The 21,103-nt window shown below is 43.1% G+C and overlaps 1 protein-coding gene and 1 long non-coding RNA gene across 2 annotated transcripts in view; one reads left to right on the plus strand and one right to left on the minus strand.

The window, feature by feature from the left end:
- The window catches only part of lclat1 (lysocardiolipin acyltransferase 1), a 106,292-nt gene extending 102,945 nt beyond the window's left edge, over nucleotides 1-3,347 (minus strand). The window contains exon 1 of the mRNA XM_060925253.1: nucleotides 2,873-3,347. The gene's annotated coding sequence lies outside the window, so the exon portion shown is untranslated. The remainder of the gene's footprint in view (nucleotides 1-2,872) is intronic.
- Nucleotides 2,845-13,374, plus strand: LOC132889090 (uncharacterized). The gene is made up of 2 exons (XR_009655001.1): nucleotides 2,845-3,184; nucleotides 11,812-13,374. It is a non-coding gene; the product is annotated as an uncharacterized LOC132889090 (long non-coding RNA).
- Nucleotides 13,375-21,103: the final 7,729 nt, after the last annotated feature.

The raw sequence follows: 21,103 nt of genomic DNA on the forward strand, positions 1-21,103 counted from the left end.
TCTATTTTTGTGTATTTTATTTATTTCTATTTGTCTAGTTGTATCTATTTTTCTAATAATATATTTTTTGCATTAATAGTTTGTTTTTTCCTATTAAAATAATCTTGTGTTCTTGTTATAACTTTATCTATTTATCTGACTGTTTAGTTGTATCTATTTTTGTTACAATTTCAATATTTTTAATATAGAAAGTTTGGTTTTTTTTCTATTAAAATGTTCTTGTGTGATAACTAGTTCTTGTGTTATATTTATTGTAGTTGTATCTATTTTGTATCTCAGACTTAAATATTTTTGTAAAACAAGTGTTTTTCTATAAAATATTCTTGCGTTCTTGGTAACTATGTTCTTGAGTGGGTTCTTTTTTTTTTTTTTTTACAGAAAAGCCGTTCTGCATGAACATTCACTGAAGCCCTCATTGTTTTTTAATGGTTATTTATGAGCGTTTAGGGGTTAAAATAATGTAAGTCTAGGTTGCTTTATATAAAAGGTATGTCCAGAAATATTGATGTCACTGTCTAAGCAGAGGGATCTGGCTTCTTTAGACGCTGTCATCTTAAAACTGAATAAATATTTAAAAAGAGCCAAATGAGCCAGTCTTTTGAACGGCTCTTTTCAAAGAACGGATCACAAAGATGCGGATCCCATCAAAGAGCCATAAATCCCATCTCTAATATGCACCGCAGCGAAAGTTCATAAAATGGATAACGGAAAGTTCATAAAAATGGATAACGGTAATGGTGAAAATGATAAGTTGGCTTTATAAGTGCCAACAGATATTCAAGGTATCTTAAGTAGATGAAACGAACATAAAAGGGGTCTTATTTTCAACTAAAGTGTACTGCAGATGTAGTGAGTTGAAACATTTTCTGAATGAGCTAGTTGGCCCCTTTAAATAAACGGGTATCTATTCATACACTGAGATCGCCAAAGTTTAATAAACTGAAAATGCAATAACTAATTTTGAAGTAGATGATGTATAGGACATGTGTCGCTTGTGCCTTGTGACTTATTGTAAAAATGATATAAAGGGTTCAACAAATATAATAGTAACTTCATATGATAATGGGCAATTCCAGCGTTATGGACGTGACACTTGAACTCAAAATGGCAACAAATGACCCAGTGCATGTTTTATTGTCTCCCAGTATTTAAACAGGTGTTGCATATTTTAAGGCTGTACCATACTGGAGAAGTGATAGAACAAGAACAATTCCCATAGTACATCTAGGGCATGCCAGAAAATGCCAATAAAAGATGCGTTATGGATGTGACAGAAAAAGTATCACTTTTCTTGGGTGACTGTACATTTTTATCAAACTCTGTGAAATTGTAAACCTAATGTCGAAATGGAGATATCCGTTTGATAGAGGGGTCCAAGGTGAATATTAAAAAATCTTTGTTTAAAATATTTTGTATTTCATGCAGAGTTTCGGAAGGAAAAGTCAGCGTTATGGATGTGACGCGTCTGAAATAGACATGGCATATGTTTAGAAAATCAGCAATTTAACCACCATAACCCTTTGAAAAACTCTCTAAATATCAGCTAAAACTATCAAAGTTCTTAAATAATATTTAGGATGGCTATTGTTTTGCTGTTTTGTGGATTTTAGCATACATTTCTGTGGCTTGTGGCAATAATATAGGATTGTACATGATCAAAGTTGATTTTAGCTTGGGTTTTACATTATAAGAAAGAAAGACTGACAGTGACATATTAGGTTGGTTACAAATTGGTTCAACTTATTCACATCTGTAAAATACAGGCCTAGGTGAGATCTCTGGGAGTGGTTTTGATGTATTACATGTTGCTTTATTTTTGCATGGTGAGGTTGACATTTACATGGAATTGCCCTAATATTAACCACTGGTTATTTCAGAGAGGAAAAAAATGGGGACACTATTGCTTCCATTCGGGACAATACAACACAGAATTCGGGACCACTGGGGGACACAAAGAAAAAAAAGTTAATTTCGAGCCCTGCACTACTTAATACAATTATAATGATAATTGGACAGAAAGTGGGCGGCACGGTGGTGTAGTGGTTAGCGCTGTCGCCTCACAGCAAGAGGGTCCGGGTTCGAGCCCCGTGGCCGGCGAGGGCCTTTCTGTTTGGAGTTTGCATGTTCTCCCCGTGTCCGCGTGGGTTTCCTCCGGGTGCTCCGGTTTCCCCCACAGTCCAAAGACATGCAGGTTAGGTTAACTGGTGACTCTAAATTGACCGTAGGTGTGAATGTGAGTGTGAATGGTTGTCTGTGTCTATGTGTCAGCCCTGTGATGACCTGGCGACTTGTCCAGGGTGTACCCCGCCTTTCGCCCGTAGTCAGCTGGGATAGGCTCCAGCTTGCCTGCGACCCTGTAGAAGGATAAAGCGGCTACAGATAATGAGATGAGATGAGATGAGATGAGTTCAGTTTATCACTCAAAATAATGTCAGTGATTCAGATGAGGCTGGCTTCATTAGTGTTCCAAATGGCACCATGCTCCCTACATATGAGCCCTACATTAGAAAGAATATCCTTTCTTTCTCCACCCTATATAGTGCACTATATTAAAAAGAAAGAGCGATTTGGGATTGAATCTTAATTTAGCTTTAGCTAGTTAGTAAGGTAAAGGAGGGGAAAAAAGGATTATATATTGCCAGCATGGTTACTTTAGTTACATTTCTACGTGAAGTTTGTTTTTTAAATCCTTGAAAATGAAGGGTTTCAGAGATATTTTAGTGTTAGCTCAGGCTCAGTAGCCAGGAGGCTGATGTAGCTTAGCAACTGATGCTAAGTATAAAGAGCAAGTGGACAGCAGCTAGTGAGTTAGCTCAGATTAACCTCAGTTTTAATAAGTTATAAATACAAACATGCTTTAAAGTCAACTCACCCCAATTTGTAGCTTTTCACACTTCCGGTTTGATGGCAACACGGAAGCGAAGGCTGTTGTTAGCTGGTTAGCTAAGTGGCTAACAACATAGCACCTTGCACAGATTTCACAACAGTTGACAGGAAAATGACGCGCAGAAGCAAAAACATTTAGCAGCCGAGACAGATCAGTGTGAGGCGATGTTATTCTATACCGAGAACCGAATTCTGGAACAATATCATCGTTTGTTAAATAAATAAACACATCCGGTTCAGCAGCAAAGCGAGTCAGAACATCTTCAGCGGGGGAAAGAAATCCTGTCTCGCCTCACAGGTGAAGCCATGAAGTTTGTAAAGTGTGAAGAGAATGTACACTTCGAAGATGCTTAGCTTGTGGTGGCCGCCATGGTGTTTATCCTCTTATTAAACATGGTGGTCGTCAGTAGGGGCCGCCGTTTGGTAACGGTTCAACTCCAAAAGTACTGGCACCCTTCATAGATTTCAAGAGAGTGGGCAGAAACTTTTGGAAAAATCAGACACAGTCTGTGTTTAAGTCTTGGCTGAAAACATATCTGTTTAGTCAAGCCTTTTGTTAATGGTGTTTATGAGGTAAAGGCAGGGCCGGATTACGGACCGGGACAGTGGGGCCGCGGTCCAGGGGCCCATAGCGATGCCGATGCCAATTGTGACATCAGAGGGCCTCTATTCTCTCGGATCTTATGACTACTTACACTGTTATAGGGCATATCTGAAGAAAACAGAGGGAAGGGAAGGGGTGGGGGACGGCAATCATGCCCCTTTTCCACCAAAGCAGTTCCAGGGCTGGTTCGGGGCCAGTGCTTAGTTTGGAACCGGGTTTTCTGTTTCCACTGACAAAGAACTGGCTCTGGGGCCAGAAAAACCAGTTCCAGGCTAGCACCAACTCTCTGCTGGGCCAGAGGAAAGAACCGCTTACATCAGCGGGGGGGCGGAGTTGTTAAGACCGACAACCATCACAAGACTGCGAAAGATCGCCATTTTTAAGCGACGAGAAGCAGCAGCTGTACAAACGTCAAGTCATCCATTATTATTGTTGTTGTTGCTTTGCTTCGATATTCGCGCCAAGGTTTATGCAAACGTAGCGACGTAACTGACAGCGATGTAATGACGTGGCTCCCCTTAGCACCGCGAGCTATGGAAAAGCAAACTGGTTCTCAGCTGGCTCGCAAGTTGAACGAGTTGTGAACCAGCACCAGCACTGGCCCCGAACCAGCCCTGGAACTGATTTGGTGGAAAAGGGGTATATCTGGTGTCACCCAGAACAGGACTGGTTCTTTTAGGAGTCCGGTTCTTCTTCTTTGCTCATTCGGGAACAAATTCGCTGGTCTGGTCAGGTCAATCAGGTGGCCGTCGTTCCGAAAAACAATCCACAAAACTGGCTCTCCTTTGGTGCGGTTTGTCAAAGTGATACGACAGTCAAACAAGTGCAGGGGGAAAAAAAAAAAGTATAAGCTGGATGTTGCCTTTTGTTTCTTTGGAGATCATCATGTCGCCATGGAAACCATCACAACCAATGGCTAACACCAGGATCAGACTACACAATATTTTTCTTCACAATATTCTTCTTCCGTGTTGTTTTTGCTTCGATATTCGCACCAAGGTTTATGCAAACGTAGTGACGTAACTGACGTATACAGCGACGTAATGATGTGGCTCCCCTTAGCACCGCGAGCTATGGAAAAGCAAACTGGTTCTCAGCTGGCTCACAAGTTGAATGAGTTGTGAACCAGCACTGTCCCCGAACCAGCCCTGGAACTGATTTGGGGAAAGAGCTGGTGCTACCCTGGAACCGGTTTTTCTGGCCCAGAGCCAGTTCTTTGTCAGTGGAAACAGAAAACCCGGTTCCAAACTAAGCGCTGGCCCCGAACCAGCCCTGGAACTGATTTGGGCCCCTGGCCCTGCTGTAGTGCCTCTCGTGAAAACTCCTGAGGCCGTAACGTCTGCCAACTAGGGGTTCAAGGAAGTAGGGGGAATGCTTTCAGAGGATCCTATGATTATGAAAGCCCCTGCTAAGGGTCGTGACTTCTGGCTATCTGGGGGCCCGAGAGAGAGCCCTAACGGGAAAGCGTACTGTTAAGAGTAGCACCAAATTCTGGGCCCTATGGACCTAGCTCAAATGGACCCCCCCCCCAAAAAAAAAAAAAAACTGACTCCCTATGGGGCCCCCCGATACGTAGGGCCCTGGTGACTGAGTCCCACTTTCCCCCCTACTTCGACGCCCCTGAAGAGAGCCCTCTGATTACAAACGTCCTTACAAAGGGCCTCTGATTTACCAAGGGTTTTGGTGTTGGGGTTCGTTTTTGTTCCTTACTTCATGTCATGTCATAGGCAGATAACAACATGCCTTGTGTGCCTCACGCCGGGGACAAATACACGCGAATTTGGCAAAGCGAAGCGAAATTTGCCATTCATTCCTATGAGGGAAGCGAAGTGGGGCGAAGGCAAGCGAACAGGGCGAAGCGAAGTGAAAATATTTGGCCAAGTTTAATATTATGCAAATGAGGAGCGAATTTCGCCTGCGGCGGCCAATCAAATCAACAACGTAAATGTTTCAATCGATTTGATTCACCGCTACGACCTCAAATTAATTATTAATTAATTATTGACATATCCTAATCAGTTTCCTTGTTAACTTCTTGACACAATACATATATCTTTAATCACTAACATTGTATGCCTTAATGTTCTAAACATACAGTATGTTCACATGTCACTTTATTTACTTCATTCACATGTTGCCCTGGCGGCACGGTGGTGTAGTGGTTAGCGCTGTCGCCTCACAGCAAGAAGGTCCGGGTTCGAGCCCCGTGGCCGGCGAGGGCCTTTCTGTGTGGAGTTTGCATGTTCTCCCCGTGTCCGCGTGGGTTTCCTCCGGGTGCTCCGGTTTCCCCCACAGTCCAAAGACATGCAGGTTAGGTTAACTGGTGACTCTAAATTGAGCGTAGGTGTGAATGTGAGTGTGAATGGTTGTCTGTGTCTATGTGTCAGCCCTGTGATGACCTGGCGACTTGTCCAGGGTGTACCCCCCCTTTCGCCCGTAGTCAGCTGGGATAGGCTCCAGCTTGCCTGCAACCCTGTAGAACAGGATAAAGCGGCTAGAGATAATGAGATGAGATGAGATGAGACATGTTGCCCTCTGCTAGTTTGCGACCTCAGTAGCCTTTGTGTGTGTGTGGGGGGGGGCTTTGCGAACTCCTGGCCCCGGGGCCCAGACCCCCCATAATCTGGCCCTGGGTAAAGTTGTAGATCTGGAGGGTCCTGGTAAACTGGGATGTATGGATGCTGTCAGTTCCCACTGCATACCTAAACGTAACATCAGGTACAGGTACCGGTACAGAGGTTTAGGTACAGGTCCGGACCTGTACCTGTACCTGAACAATTTGACAAATTAACATGTGTTCTTCTGAACTTCTTCAATAATGACAGAAACATTAATAAACTGTTGACAACTTGTCAGTATCTTTATTCAAAGAAAACCGAACATAACTAGGTTTCCTACCTCACTTCTCAGTCACCCTCTCAGTCTCACACTTAGTTAACTTGGGACAAAAAGTCATAAGTTGTCTCACAGTGAGACGTGACTAGAGTACTATAGACTAAGCGCAGTCCGCGGCCTTTAACTTACGCGGCAAAATTACACAAAGCAACAAAGGCCACCAATGCCAGCAAAGGAAAAATGGCTGACCTGCTTTTGAGTCTTTTTGACCAATCAGCACGCTGGATCAGCCAAGCTCTCACAATGTCTCGTGAGACTGTGGCGAGAGGATCTCAAATCAAAGATGGCTCTGATTTCAAGTTTCAGTGCGGCATTTTACGTCTTTTCCAGTGCTAAATTTTCGTCTTTGTGGTAGGATTTACGCATCTTCAGTCACAAAATAAGCATATACTTGGTGTAAATTTATATCAGTACAGTACCGGTACTTCATGATCCGGTATTTTGGACCTGTACCGAATCGATTTTCACGGTACAATACCAGTACACAGTACCAGTACGCAGCCCTAGTTCCCACTCGCTTGCTCACTCGAGTTTGTTGACGGTGTAGCAGAGACTGAGATTGTTTTGCAGGTCAAGGGGCTCACAGGGCCCCTCCTGGGAAAAAACAGGGGCCCATTTCTACAATGGGGGGCCCAGTGATTATCCTTCAGTTGAAGCGAACCTAGTGAGCGAAGCAAGCCTAATGAACAGCTGGGGCAGCCCAGGGGCTGTTTTTTTCTTCTCAATTCTGTTTTTTTTTTGGTATTAGAAGCCATATGAAGCAATGTAGATGACAAAAATCAATGCTTCAACCAAATATACTGAGATATTGTTTAATCAGTGGCAATATTTTGGAATTCAACCACAGGCCATTATATATCACATCTACATTATCTCCTCCTTGTAAATTATAGCACAAGAATGGGTTTGTTTTTTGCATGCTGTGACGGTCCAATTCTGCTCATCTCTAATCATCTCTACTTCTAATTTCAGAGAATCAGATGGGATGCTGAATCTTCAATCTTGGGTTCAAATTCAGGCTATGAAGTTTGAAAATTAATAATGTCTGATACTAATGATACAACAGTTGATTAAATCATCAGAATCAGAATGTGTGTATATGTACGTCTATGATTTTTATAGTTCTATTCCGAGTTCTATTCGCGGTCGGGTCATACCAAAGACCACCATAAAAATAGTACCTACTGCCGTCTGGCAAGGTACACTGAAATACAGATGCGTACTAGTTCCAACTGGAGGGTCATTAGATGTTTGGGGCTCAGAATGTTCATGTTGTTCTTGGTCACCCTTCCCTGTGAAGTAATAACCAACATGATGTTAGCCAATAAACCATGTTATTCATATATTTATTCATTTATTTATCATTAATTTATTAACTTGTTTTCAGTTTGGTGTAGGTCTATAGTAGTAGTAGTAGTAGTCACCAGTGGCAGTGGTAGTAGTAGTGGTTGCTGTTGTAGTAGTTGATGTTGCAGTAGTAGTTGTTGTAAATCTAGTATGACTAATTACCTTGGGTATCAGTTTTTTCAGGTGAATGTACTCTCTTTCTGCCGAAGAATGACAAAATAGATGTATTTTTCTTTTTTTCTTATCCGTGTTTTCTTGTCTCTTTCGAATATTCGTACATAGACCGTAAGACACCACCTAGCGAAAGACTTGGATCAGTTTTTACTCGCTTGGGACGCTACAAACGGGGCGGCGTAAATACACGAACGGGTCCGACGTATATTCAATATGGCGGCGGTCAAAACAAATTCATCCGATGCTGAAATCTGTTGAATATCCAGATAATTATGTTGGAAGTTGCATATTTGTGCAAGATTTTCGATCTTGAGACCATGAAGTCAAGTAATACCAGTGTAGGAAATTCATGGAAAATATCAGCCAGACCACAGAGCAGGCAACTCTGAAAAGCTGCCTGCCCTGCTCCAAAGTTGCCTGCCCCAATTTCAACTATAATCCGCCGTAATATCGCATAATTTTCAAAAAATTGTAAATGAGGCAATGCATGTAATGTTGTATCATGCATGTAATTTCATATATTCAATTTAGTTTTATGATTTATTACTGGTGTTTATGTACAGTGGGGCAAAAAAGTATTTAGTCAGCCACCAATTGTGCAAGTTCTCCCACTTAAAAAGATGAGAGAGGCCTGTAATTTTCATCATAGGTACACTTCAACTATGAGAGACAGAATGGGGGGAAAGAATCCAGGAAATCACATTGTAGGATTTTTAATGAATTAATTGGTAAATTCCTCGGTAAAATAAGTATTTGGTCACCTCCAAACAAGCAAGATTTCTGGCTCTCACAGACCTGTAACTTCTTCTTTAAGAGGCTCCTCTGTCCTCCACTCGTTACCTGTATTAATGGCACCTGTTTGAACTCGTTATCAGTATAAAAGACACCTGTCCACAACCTCAAACAGTCACACTGCAAACTCCACTATGGCCAAGACCAAAGAGCTGTCAAAGGACACCAGAAACAAAATTGTAGACCTGCACCAGGCTGGGAAGACTGAATCTGCAATAGGTAATAATAATAATAATAATAATAATAATTTAAATTTATATAGCGCCTTTCGAGAAACCCAAGGACGCTTTACAATTATAAACAAAGAAAAAAAAAATAAAGAAAATAAAATAACAATAAAAAATAAATAAATAAATGAATAAAAAATAAAAAGTCCACCAAGTAGGGGTCAAGATGTAATTCCAGTAGTGTAGCAGCCACAGTCCCACCAAAAGGCGCATGAAAACGAGTCCCACATCTCCAGCACAGCCGCCGTGACGCCATCAGCCACATCGCTCGAACACCATGCCGTGGATCCACAAAGCGAGCAGAGAAGCTCTGCCACGCAGAGCGCTGGTGTGTCCCAAACCGCCTGCACAGCCGCCACGACGCCACCGAGCAACATTGCTCAGAACATCACGACAAGCGTTAAAGCGCAGAGCGCTGGACAACCATGATGTAAAATGAGCAATGAGCTCACTGCAGTCCACAGCTGGGAGCGCAGGCATCGCCCACGGCGAACCAAGGTCTGGAGGGAACCAACGCCCAAACTGGGTCCGGAGCTACACCACAACCGGCGGACAAAACACTCAAACAAACATCAAACCACACAAACACACAAAATAATTAAATAAATAAATAAATAAAATGAAAATTGAAAAAGAAACAAAATAAAATAAAAAAGGCTCTGGTGAGAAGCGGCAGCCAGAATGCGCACGACGTACTCTCAACCGGAAACGAAAAAAAAGTAAGCAGCTTGGTGTGAAGAAATCAACTGTGGGAGCAATTATTAGAAAGTGGAAGACATACAAGACCACTGATAATCTCCCTCGATCTGGGGCTCCACGCAAGATCTCACCCCGTGGGGTCAAAATGATCACAAGAACGGTGAGCAAAAATCCCAGAACCACACGGGGGGACCTAGTGAATGACCTGCAGAGAGCTGGGACCAAAGTAACAAAGGCTACTATCAGTAACACACTACGCCGCCAGGGACTCAGATCCTGCAGCGCCAGACGTGTCCCCCTGCTTAAGCCAGTACATGTCCAGGCCCATCTGAAGTTTGCTAGAGAGCATTTGGATGATCCAGAAGAGGATTGGGAGAATGTCATATGGTCAGATGAAACCAAAATAGAACTTTTGGGTAAAAACTCAACTTGTCGTGTTTGGAGGAGAAAGAATGCTGAGTTGCATCCAAAGAACACCATACCTACTGTGAAGCATGGGGGTGGAAACATCATGCTTTGGGGCTGTTTTTCTGCAAAGGGACCAGGATGACTGATCCGTGTAAAGGAAAGAATGAATGGGGCCATGTATCATGAGATTTTGAGTGAAAACCTCCTTCCATCAGCAAGGGCATTGAAGATGAAACATGGCTGGGTCTTTCAGCATGACAATGATCCCAAACACACCGCCCGGGCAACGAAGGAGTGGCTTCGTAAGAAGGTCCTGGAGTGGCCTAGCCAGTCTCCAGATCTCAACCCCATAGAAAATCTTTGGAGGGAGTTGAAAGTCCGTGTTGCCCAGCGACAGCCCCAAAACATCACTGCTCTAGAGGAGATCTGCATGGAGGAATGGGCCAAAATACCAGCAACAGTGTGTGAAAACCTTGTGAAGACTTACAGAAAACGTTTGACCTCTGTCATTGCCAACAAAGGGTATATAACAAAGTATTGAGATGAACTTTTGTTATTGACCAAATACTTATTTTCCACCATAATTTGCAAATAAATTCTTTAAAAATCAGACAATATGATTTTCTGGATTTTTTTTCTCATTCTGTCTCTCATAGTTGAGGTATACCTATGATGAAAATTACAGGCCTCTCTCATCTTTTTAAGTGGGAGAACTTGCACAATTGGTGACTGACTAAATACTTTTTTGCCCCACTGTATATAAATGTATATGTGACCTATGTTGCTTGAGATCAGCCAAACCATCATGCTTCAGATTGATAGAACCAGTGACAAAAGCTCCATTGGCATATTTCCTAAGTCTATCTCGGGTTTTTCGTTTAGACAAGGGCCCATATGCAGCTCTACACACCTTACAGTAGATAGTTTGTTTGTTGTCATCGGATACCAGCCCGTCAAACTCTTGCTTCCAACTGTCCACAACAGTTCTCCTTCTCTTATCTTTATCATATTTTTGTTGTACTTTCTTTCTCTCTTCAGTTTGTTTTCGTTTTTGAGAGGTCTTTGGTTCAGGTGGTTTTATCCCAAGATAGTCATACAACATTTTCAGATATTTGGAACAATTAACAATCAATTTTATGTGATATTTTGACAAAACTCATGTGGTAGGACGCTGGTTTTCAAAGTCACAGACATAGATGAGACTTGGGGAGACTTGGGGTGGATTTCACTGAGCTGTGTGTATCGAGCTCTCTGATTGGCTGAACCTCCGAAGCAACAGACAATCAGAGCGCTCGTTTCATTTCTAAGCAAAAACAATATGGCCGCGCCCGCGTCGGTAAATAAACCAACAGAATCTAGTGAAAATATCTTGAAAAGTCCTTCAATATGATGAAATATCGAGAGAACGATGAACCCCCTCAAAGAGGGACCGCCCGTGGGGCTGGCAGCTTATAAATTCATTCCGCCCTTGCTGCAAACTGACCGCAACGGGCGGTGGGGCGGGCACCCATTTCCTACACTGGTCATATGCCACGAAACGTTCCAAATAGGGTATAAAATGCTCGCGTCCATATTGGCCCCTGCCCCTCTCAACAATGCGACTAAAACTCTCCCCTTTTAGTTATGCTGTCATAGTTAGTTGCCGGAGTCCCTGCTTGTACTCAGTGCAATATGTATACTGTTCCTGCTTATTCAGGTGACATTGGGCATACCTAACAACCTGTGTTTTCTCTCTCTTCTCCCCTCCCCCCAAATCTGTCCCTCTGAGTTACATGTCAGTCCTGGGATCGAAATGCTGACCTCTTCTGCTCCTCGGACCTGCCTGATCCATCCTGGTGCCCTGTGTCTGGTTGGAGTCTCATCGCATCGCTCCTGTGGAGGGTGGCCCCATGTGGACAGTTGGGGGTCACGCTTGGAGGACGCTCTGGACTCTTGCAGTGGTGCTTTTGTGGCTGGGGACTGCAGTTGGCTTGCTGACTTTGGGGCTACAGTTGACTTGCTGACTTTGGGACTGTGGTTGTCGTGGGCGGGTTTGCACTTGGGTTTCCATCGGTGGGGGCTTTGTGTTAGGACTGTTGATGTTGTAGTCGTGTTGTCTGTTGTTGCCCTGGTGAGGATGGGTCCCCTTTTGGGTCTGGTTCCTCTCGGGGTTTCTTCCTCGTATCATCTGGGGGGGTTTCCTTGCTGCCGTCGCCACGGGCGTGCTCATTGGGGTTTAAATTGGCTCATATTTTGGGTCGTTCAAATTCTGTAAAGCTGCTTTGCAACAATGTTTATTGTTAAAAGCGCTATACAAATAAACTTGACTTGACATTGGACACAAAAATTGGGGAGAAGCTACCGTATGTCTTTTAAGAGGACCAGCAATGTGAATGGGATCATTCATTCATATTCAGTCAGCACTTTATTGGGTCACACTGAGGGTGGAAATGCACTCTGGATGGGTGACCAGTCCATCATCGGACACCGTACACACTCATCAAGGGGAAATTTAGAATTGCCAGTCCAACTACCAGTAGGTTTTTGTGACACCGGATGAACCCCACAACATGCAAAACTCCAGACACACCAAAAACAGAGATCGGGGTCAAACCGATGACCCTGGACCCTTGAGGTACTAACACTACCTGCTGCACCTCCATTGTACCCAATACTCAAGTATTTCAGCCCTCAACCTGGTTGCCTCGCACACCCCCCTTCAGCATCTGACATGTCATCCTCACAGTCCCCCCCCCCCCCCCCCCCCAACACACACACACATACATACATCTCATCGTTCATTAACGCACTGAACTCAGGGCCCGCACATCTCACTTTACCTCGCTCATTTGCACTATTCCGCACTACCTCAACTTAACAGCTGCTAGTTTGTTTATTCTGCTTATTTCATGTTTACCTGCTATACCTCAAGTGCCCTTGACTGTTTGGTTATTTGAACCAATTTATGTGTGTGTGTGTGTTTAGTCTACGTCTAGTTCATATCTAGAGTGTTTATACTGTTTATATTGTCTGTTTGAGTGTTTAGTCTGTGTGTAGTTCTTATCTAGTGTTTACACTGTTTATATTGTCTGAGTGTTTAGTCTATGTCTTGTTTTATCTAGTGTTTACGGTATACTGTTTATTTATACTGTTTATATTGTTTGTCTGAGTGTTTAGTCTATGTCTAGTTCCTATCTAGAGTGTTTATACTGTTTATATTGTTGTTTGTTTGTTTTTTCAATTATTCTATTTTTATTTATTGCATTGCCTGTTTGCACCGTGGGTCAGAGAGGACTGATATTTCATCTGTGCTGTATGTTGAGCATGTATAGCATATTTGACAATAAACTTGACTTGACTTGACTTGACATGGTTTCAACTGACCTTGGTAGTAGATTGACCTTGACCTTCATGTCACAGCAGTTCATAAATGATCAGAAGTTAGATTAGGTTAGATTGGATTAGTTTATTGCTATAATATGTGTATGTACAGGGAACAGGGCGGACAAAAAACATGAATAATACATCTCATCATCTCGAGCTGCTTTATCCTGTTCTACAGGGTCGCAGGCAAGCTGGAGCCTATCCCAGCTGACTACGGACGATGAATAATACAGCTTTTACCAAAAAAAAAGAAAGTAATCAAGCCAAGATGAGGAAATAAGCACAAATAAAATAACAAAAACATCTCAAGGGCTGCAAATATGAACCTACAACAGTATGTCTGTGAAGATTCTCAATCATCCAGGTCATAGTAAACTGTGGGTGGTAGAAAAGGCAACTGGACTTGCTTGAAGATTCTTGAAAACGTTTCACCTCTCATCCGAAAGGCTTCCTCAGTTCTGTCTGACTAATAGGGAGTATCAGATATTTATCCTCTCCTGGATCAGAATCAGAATTCTGATGACCAGCTCATCTAAGGTGTCATTGAGGCATCATGTTGGTGTGGGTCACTGGACCAGCTCATCTAAGGTGTCATTGAGGCATCATGTTGGTGTGGGTCACTGGACCAGCTCATCTAAGGTGTCATTGAGGCATCATGTTGGTGTGGATTGCCCTAACGGGCAATCCTTTGATCATCCTAATGACTCGCTGTTCACACCCAGCCTCCAGTGACCCACACCAACATGATGCCTCAATGACACCTTAGATGAGCTGGTCCAGTGACCCACACCAACATGATGCCTCAATGACACCTTAGATGAGCTGGTCATCAGAATTCTGATTCTGATTCTGATCCAGGAGAGGATAAATATCTGATACTCCCTATTAGTCAGACAGAATTGAGGAAGCCTTTCGGACGAGAGGTGAAACGTTTTCAAGAATCTTCAAGCAAGTCCAGTTGCCCATTTCTACCACCCACAACCTCGTCTCATCTCGTCTCGTCTTCTTCCGCTTTATCCGGGACCGGGTCGCGGAGGCAGCAGTCTAAGCAGGGAAGCCCAAACTTCCCTTTCCCCAGACACCTCGGCCAGCTCCTCGGGAAGAACACCGAGGCGTTCCCAGGCCAGCCGAGAGACATAGTCCCTCCAGCGTGTCCTGGGTCTTCCCCGGGGCCTCCTCCCGGGGGGACATGCCTGGAACACCTCCCCAGGGAGGCGTCCAGGAGGCATCCGAAAAAGATGCCCGAGCCACCTCAGCTGATTCCTCTCGATCACCACCCACAACCTACAACAGTAGAATTTCATAGGATTTAAGACCAGACAGCAACTCAAAAGAAAACGCTGGGGTCACGAAAAAGCCTACAAATACCCTTTCATGGAATTCGCACATACTTTGCACACTCTTACTTGATCATCTCATCTCATTATCTCTAGCCGCTTTATCCTTCTACAGGGTCGCAGGCAAGCTGGAGCCTATCCCAGCTGACTACGGGCGAAAGGCGGGGTACACCCTGGACAAGTCGCCAGGTCATCACAGGGCTGACACATAGACACAGACAACCATTCACACTCACATTCACACCTACGCTCAATTTAGAGTCACCAGTTAACCTAACCTGCATGTCTTTGGACTGTGGGGGAAACCGGAGCACCCGGAGGAAACCCACGCGGACACGGGGAGAACATGCAAACTCCACACAGAAAGGCCCTCGCCGGTCCCAGGGCTCGAACCCAGGACCTTCTTGCTGTGAGGCGACAGCGCTAACCACTACACCACCGTGCCGCCCTCTTACTTGATCAGAGTTTTTTAAATGATCCTGAATGTTCGAAAAGTTCATATCTGAGTTCTCTGATCTGATATCTGCAGTCAATGGGCATTTACTGTACAAAGGATATGTTCTTCAGTTCTTCAGTTTGAACTTCACCACAAAAGCATAATCGTTCATCACGTGGATTGTGAGCTGAAAGGCATAACCAAGTGGTTGCTATTCTTTCGTGCTCTGCAATATCGGATGAGGTATATGTACCTGGCGAACATAAGTCCGAGTTCAAGTCACAATACGTCTTGTACTTAGACCGTTCTGACATTATAACAGAATGTAACAAGTTGTACTTTCCATCGCTTTTGAGTTACTTTTCAAGTTGTGGACCGTCCGCAAGACAAGTTAGTTAAAGTGTTGCCCATTTTTTTCTGAGAGAAGTAGCAAACACACACAAAAAGTCGCAAGTTGTTCAATGACAGACTAATTTGCATGTTAATTTATTAATCATGATCACTAGCGTGCCTAATTATAAATTAGTCTCCATGAAGAAGGAATATTTTCCCTTAAAATAGAATAGAATAGAGTTTATCAGAAGAGAAAATAATTATTTCCTGATATTGTAATTATTTATTTTTAAATAATGTCTTTCTTGTAGAAAGAAGTCATATTCACTCAAATTTTTCCACATTTACAATATACTATCACTTCTGTCAGGAAGACAAATAAAGAGAAGCAGTGAGAGTGAGGAGATATGAAGGAAAATAGTTACTCTGTTTTAATACTATCTTCAAAAACAGCGTTTAAAATCAAGTCAAGTCAGTTTATTTGTGTCACGCTAATAACAACAGACATTGTTGCAAAGCAGCTTTACAGAAAAATAAAGACTTTAAACATATGAACTAATTTTATCCCTTATAAACTGATTTATCCCGAAAATGAAGAACAAAGATGTGCAAGGGTGGGACAAACAGTGTTAATCAGCTGTTGGTCATTGGGAACAATGGTGATTGGTGATTGGGAACGGTGGTCATCAGGGATTGACATTTGGGACCAGTGGTCATCAGTGATTGGTCTTTGGGACCAGTGGTGATCAGTGATTGGTCATTGGGAACAGTGGTCATCAGTAATCTGTGTTTTGGAACAGTGTTGATCAGTGATTGGTCTTTGAGAACAGTGGTGATCAGTCATTGATGTTTTGGAACAGTGGTGATCAGTGATTGGTCTTTGAGAACAGTGGTGATCAGTCATTGATGTCTTGGAACAGTGGTGATCAGTGATTGGTCTTTGAGAACAGTGGTGATCAGTCATTAGTTTTTAGGAACAGTGTTGATCAGTGAGTGATCTTCAAGAACAGTGTTGATCAGTGATTGATCATTGGGAATAGTGGTGTTTGTTGATTGGTCATTGGGAACAGTGGTGATCAGTGATTGGTCTTTGAGAACAGTCTGGATCAGTCATTAGTGTTTGGGAACAGTGTTGTTTGTTGATTGGTCATTGGGAATAGTGGTGATCAGTGATTGGTCTTTGAGAACAGTCATGATCAGTCATTGGGAACAGTGGTGATCAATGATTGATCACTGGGAACAGTGGTGTTTATTGAATGATCATTGGGAACAGTGGTGATCAGTGATTGGTGATTGGGAACAGTGATAATCAGGGATTGGTCTTTGGGAACAGTGGTGATCAATCATTGGTGATTGGGAACAGTGGTCATCAGTGACTGGTCTTTGGGACCAATGGTGATCAGTGGATGGTCATTGGGAATAGTGGTCATCAGTAATCGGTGTTTGGGAACAGTGTTGATCAGTGATTGGTCTTTGAGAACAATGTTGATCAGTGATTGGTCATTGGGAATAGTGGTGTTTGTTGATTGGTCATTGGGAACAGTGTTGATGAGTGATTGGTCTTTGAGAACAGTGGTGATCAGTGATTGATCATCAGGAACAATGGTGTTTGTTGATTGGTCATTGGGAATAGTGGTGATCAGTGATTGGTCTTTGAGAACAGGCATGAACAGTAATTGGGAACATAGGTGATCAATGATTGATCATTGGGAACAGTGGTGTTTATTGAATGGTCTATGGGAACAGTGGTAATCAGTGATTGGGAATGGTGATCATCAGGGATTGGTCTTTGGGAACAGTGGTGATCAATCATTGGTGATTGGGAACAGTGGTCATTAGTGATTGGTCTTTGGGACCAGTGGTGATCAGTGATTGGTCATTGGGAATAGTGGTCATCAGTAATCAGTGTTTGGGAACAGTGTTGATCAGTGATTGGTCTTTCAGAACAGTGGTGATCAGTGATTGATCATTGGGAATAGTGGTGTTTGTTGACTGGTCATTGGGAATAGTGGTGTTTGTTGATTGGTCATTGGGAATAGTGGTGATCAGTGACTGGTCTTTGAGAACAGTCATGATCAGTCATTGGGAACAGTGGCGATCAATGATTGATCATTGGGAACAGTGGTGATCAGTGATTGATAATTGGGAACAGTGATTATCAGTAATTGGTCTTTGGGACCAGTGATTGATCATAGGGAATAGTGGAGTTTGTTGATTGGACATTGTGAGTGTGTTATCTAGAGACCTGTCGACCTGGCTTTTTGACAGCCAATAGTAGAAGTCGCCAGGTAATTTTTTGCAATGACAGGCTTCAAAATTCCTATTCGAGATCATTATGGTGAAACAAAAATGAGCAACATTAGTTGCGCTGGCGGATCAAAATAAATGCCAGTGGATGAGTGGGGACCCCAAGAACTAATCAGAACCAATAGCGCACTCCCATTGGCCAGCGCGTGGCACGGCAACCAACCATAGTCCTTGTTTCATACTACAGCCAGGTTCAACTGTTGCAACAGAATAAAAGTTGGCCTCCGCATTCAACTTAGCATCTGTACATTGGACTGCCTTGTTCCTGTAAGCTACGCCAAGATAGCCATCGTGGACGTCCCATTTGAGGACGCCGGAGAACTTTTCATGCAACCTCATTTAAGGTGTGTGTGAAATCTCTAATCAGAGATGTCCAGAAGCACTCGTGACCAGTGGTTTTCTCCACCTACACAGATGGTCTGTACCAGCTACTCGATCCCAGAAAAAAATTAAAACTTGCCTTTCAATTTTCAAGCAATTTATAGAGTTCGGTCCATATATATTTGGACACTGACACAAATTTTGTTTTTTTACCTGTTTACTGAAACATATTCAAGTTATAGTTATATAATGGACATGGACATAAAGTCCAGACTTTCAGCTTTCATTTGAGGGTATCCACATTAAAATTGGATGAAGGGTTTAGGAGTTTCAGCTCCTTAACATGTGCCACCCTGTTTTTAAAGGGACCAAAAGTAATTGGACAATTGACTCAAAGGCTATTTCATGGGCAGGTGTGGGCAATTCCTTCGTTATGTCATTCTCAATTAAGCAGATAAAAGGCCTGGAGTTGATCTGAGGTGTGGTGCTTGCATTTGGAAGATTTTGCTGTGAAGAAAACATGCGGTCAAAGGAGCTCTCCATGCAGGTGAAACAAGCCATCCTTAAGCTGCGAAAACAGAAAAAACCCATCCGAGAAATTGCTACAATATTAGGAGTGGCAAAATCTACAGTTTGGTACATCCTGAGAAAGAAAGAAAGCACTGGTGAACTCATCAATGCAAAAAGACCTGGACGCCCACAGAAAACAACAGTAGTAGATGATCGCAGAATAATTTCCATGGTGAAGAGAAACCCCTTCACAACAGCCAACCAAGTGAACAACACTCTCCAGGAGGTAGGCATATCAATATCCAAATCTACCATAAAGAGAAGACTGCATGAAAGTAAATACAGAGGGTTCACGGCACGGTGCGAGCCACTCATAAGCCTCAAGAATAAAAAGGCTAGATTGGACTTTGCTAAAAAACATCTAAAAAAGCCAGCACAGTTCTGGAAGAACATTCTTTGGACAGATGAAACCAAGATCAACCTCTACCAGAATGATGGCAAGAAAAAAGTATGGCGAAGGTGTGGTACAGCTCATGATCCAAAGCATACCACATCATCTGTAAAACACGGCGGAGGCAGTGTGATGGCTTGGGCATGCATGGCTGCTAGTGGCACTGGGTCACTAGTGTTTATTGATGATGTGACACAGGACAGAAGCAGCCGGATGAATTCTGAGGTATTCAGAGACATACTGTGTGCTCAAATCCAGCCAAATTATAAATCGGCATTTCATAATACAGATGGACAATGACCCAAAACATAAAGCCAAAGCAACCCAGGAGTTTATTAAAGCAAAGAAGTGGAATATTCTTGAATGGCCAAGTCAGTCACCTGATCTCAACCCAATTGAGCATGCATTTCACTTGTTAAAGACAGAAAGGCCCACAAACAAACAGCAGCTGAAAACCGCTGCAGTAAAGGCCTGGCAGAGCATTAAAAAGGAGGAAACACAGCGTCTGGTGATGTCCATGAGTTCAAGACTTCAGGCAGTCATTGCCAACAAAGGGTTTTCAACCAAGTATTAGAAATGAACATTTTATTTATAATTATTTAATTTGTCCAATTACTTTTGAGCCCCTGAAATGAAGGGATTGTGTTTAAAAAATGCTTTAGTTCCTCACATTTTTATGCAATCATTTTGTTCAACCCACTGAATTAAAGCTGAAAGTCTGAACTTCAACTGCATCTGAATTGTTTTGTTCAAAATTCATTGTGGTAACGTACAGAACCAAAATTAGAAAAATATTGCCTCTGTCCAAATATTTATGGACCTAACTGTATCATCTCCACTGCCCATAATTTGCTGCAAATCCAATTACGAAATTGTCTTCAATTCGAGTCATGACAGGAAGCGACGCCATATTCGTTGATCAATTCTCACGCTTTGATTGGCTGAGCCGAACCATGTGACCATGTCGTAGCATATGTAGTTATGTTACAGAGCCAGGCAGCATATGACAGAGGATAACTGAGAAAGCCAAGCATACATACATACATATTTTGCAAGTATTTTACAGGGAAATGGTTAGTAATTTATGAGCTGAGAGTGCACCAGAAGGCATCTCATCTCATCTCATTATCTCTAGCCGCTTTATCCTTCTACAGGGTCGCAGGCAAGCTGGAGCCTATCCCAGCTGACTACGGGCGAAAGGCGGGGTACACCCTGGACAAGTCACCAGGTCATCACAGGGCTGACACATAGACACAGACAACCATTCACACTCACATTCACACCTACGGTCAATTTAGAGTCACCAGTTAACCTAACCTGCATGTCTTTGGACTGTGGGGGAAACCGGAGCACCCGGAGGAAACCCACGCGGACACGGGGAGAACATGCAAACTCCACACAGAAAGGCCCTCGCCGGCCCCGGGGCTCGAACCCGGACCTTCTTGCTGTGAGGCGACAGCGCTAACCACTACACCACCGTGCCGCCCCACCCGAAGGCATGTAAATTTAAAAATTTTCGGGGGGGGGCATGCCCCCAGACCCCCCAGCATAAGTGCATTAGCATTAGCTGCCGACTCCTTTTTTTTAGCCGGCTACTTCAGATTTTCTGGAGAACCGTGTGTAATGTTTACACATGCTCAATACGTACATGTAAAGTTTAGCTTTTGTGGTTGGTACAGCCATGACCAATTTACCACACACCATGCTAATCAGGACTGAGCATTGCAAAATTAGGCACAAAGGCTACATGTGCTATAAAATGGCATAAAATAAAGAATTTTCTTGAAATTATTTGAGCTGACTGAGTCCTTTTCCAGAAATTCACTACCTAAAACACCTTATTTTAAGAGCTTCTCCCAGTTGCTTTTTCATGCCAAGATTGCACCAGAGAGGCCTCAAATTTGCTTCAATATTTCAAATTTTCCTGGGGGAGCATGCCCCTGGACCCCCCTACCAGTTCTTCGCTCGGTCATCAGACACCCTTCTCTCAATTTCTAGATAATATCCTGGTGG

This window comes from Neoarius graeffei, chromosome 7 (genome assembly GCF_027579695.1).
Source record: "Neoarius graeffei isolate fNeoGra1 chromosome 7, fNeoGra1.pri, whole genome shotgun sequence".
Taxonomy (NCBI): domain Eukaryota; kingdom Metazoa; phylum Chordata; class Actinopteri; order Siluriformes; family Ariidae; genus Neoarius; species Neoarius graeffei.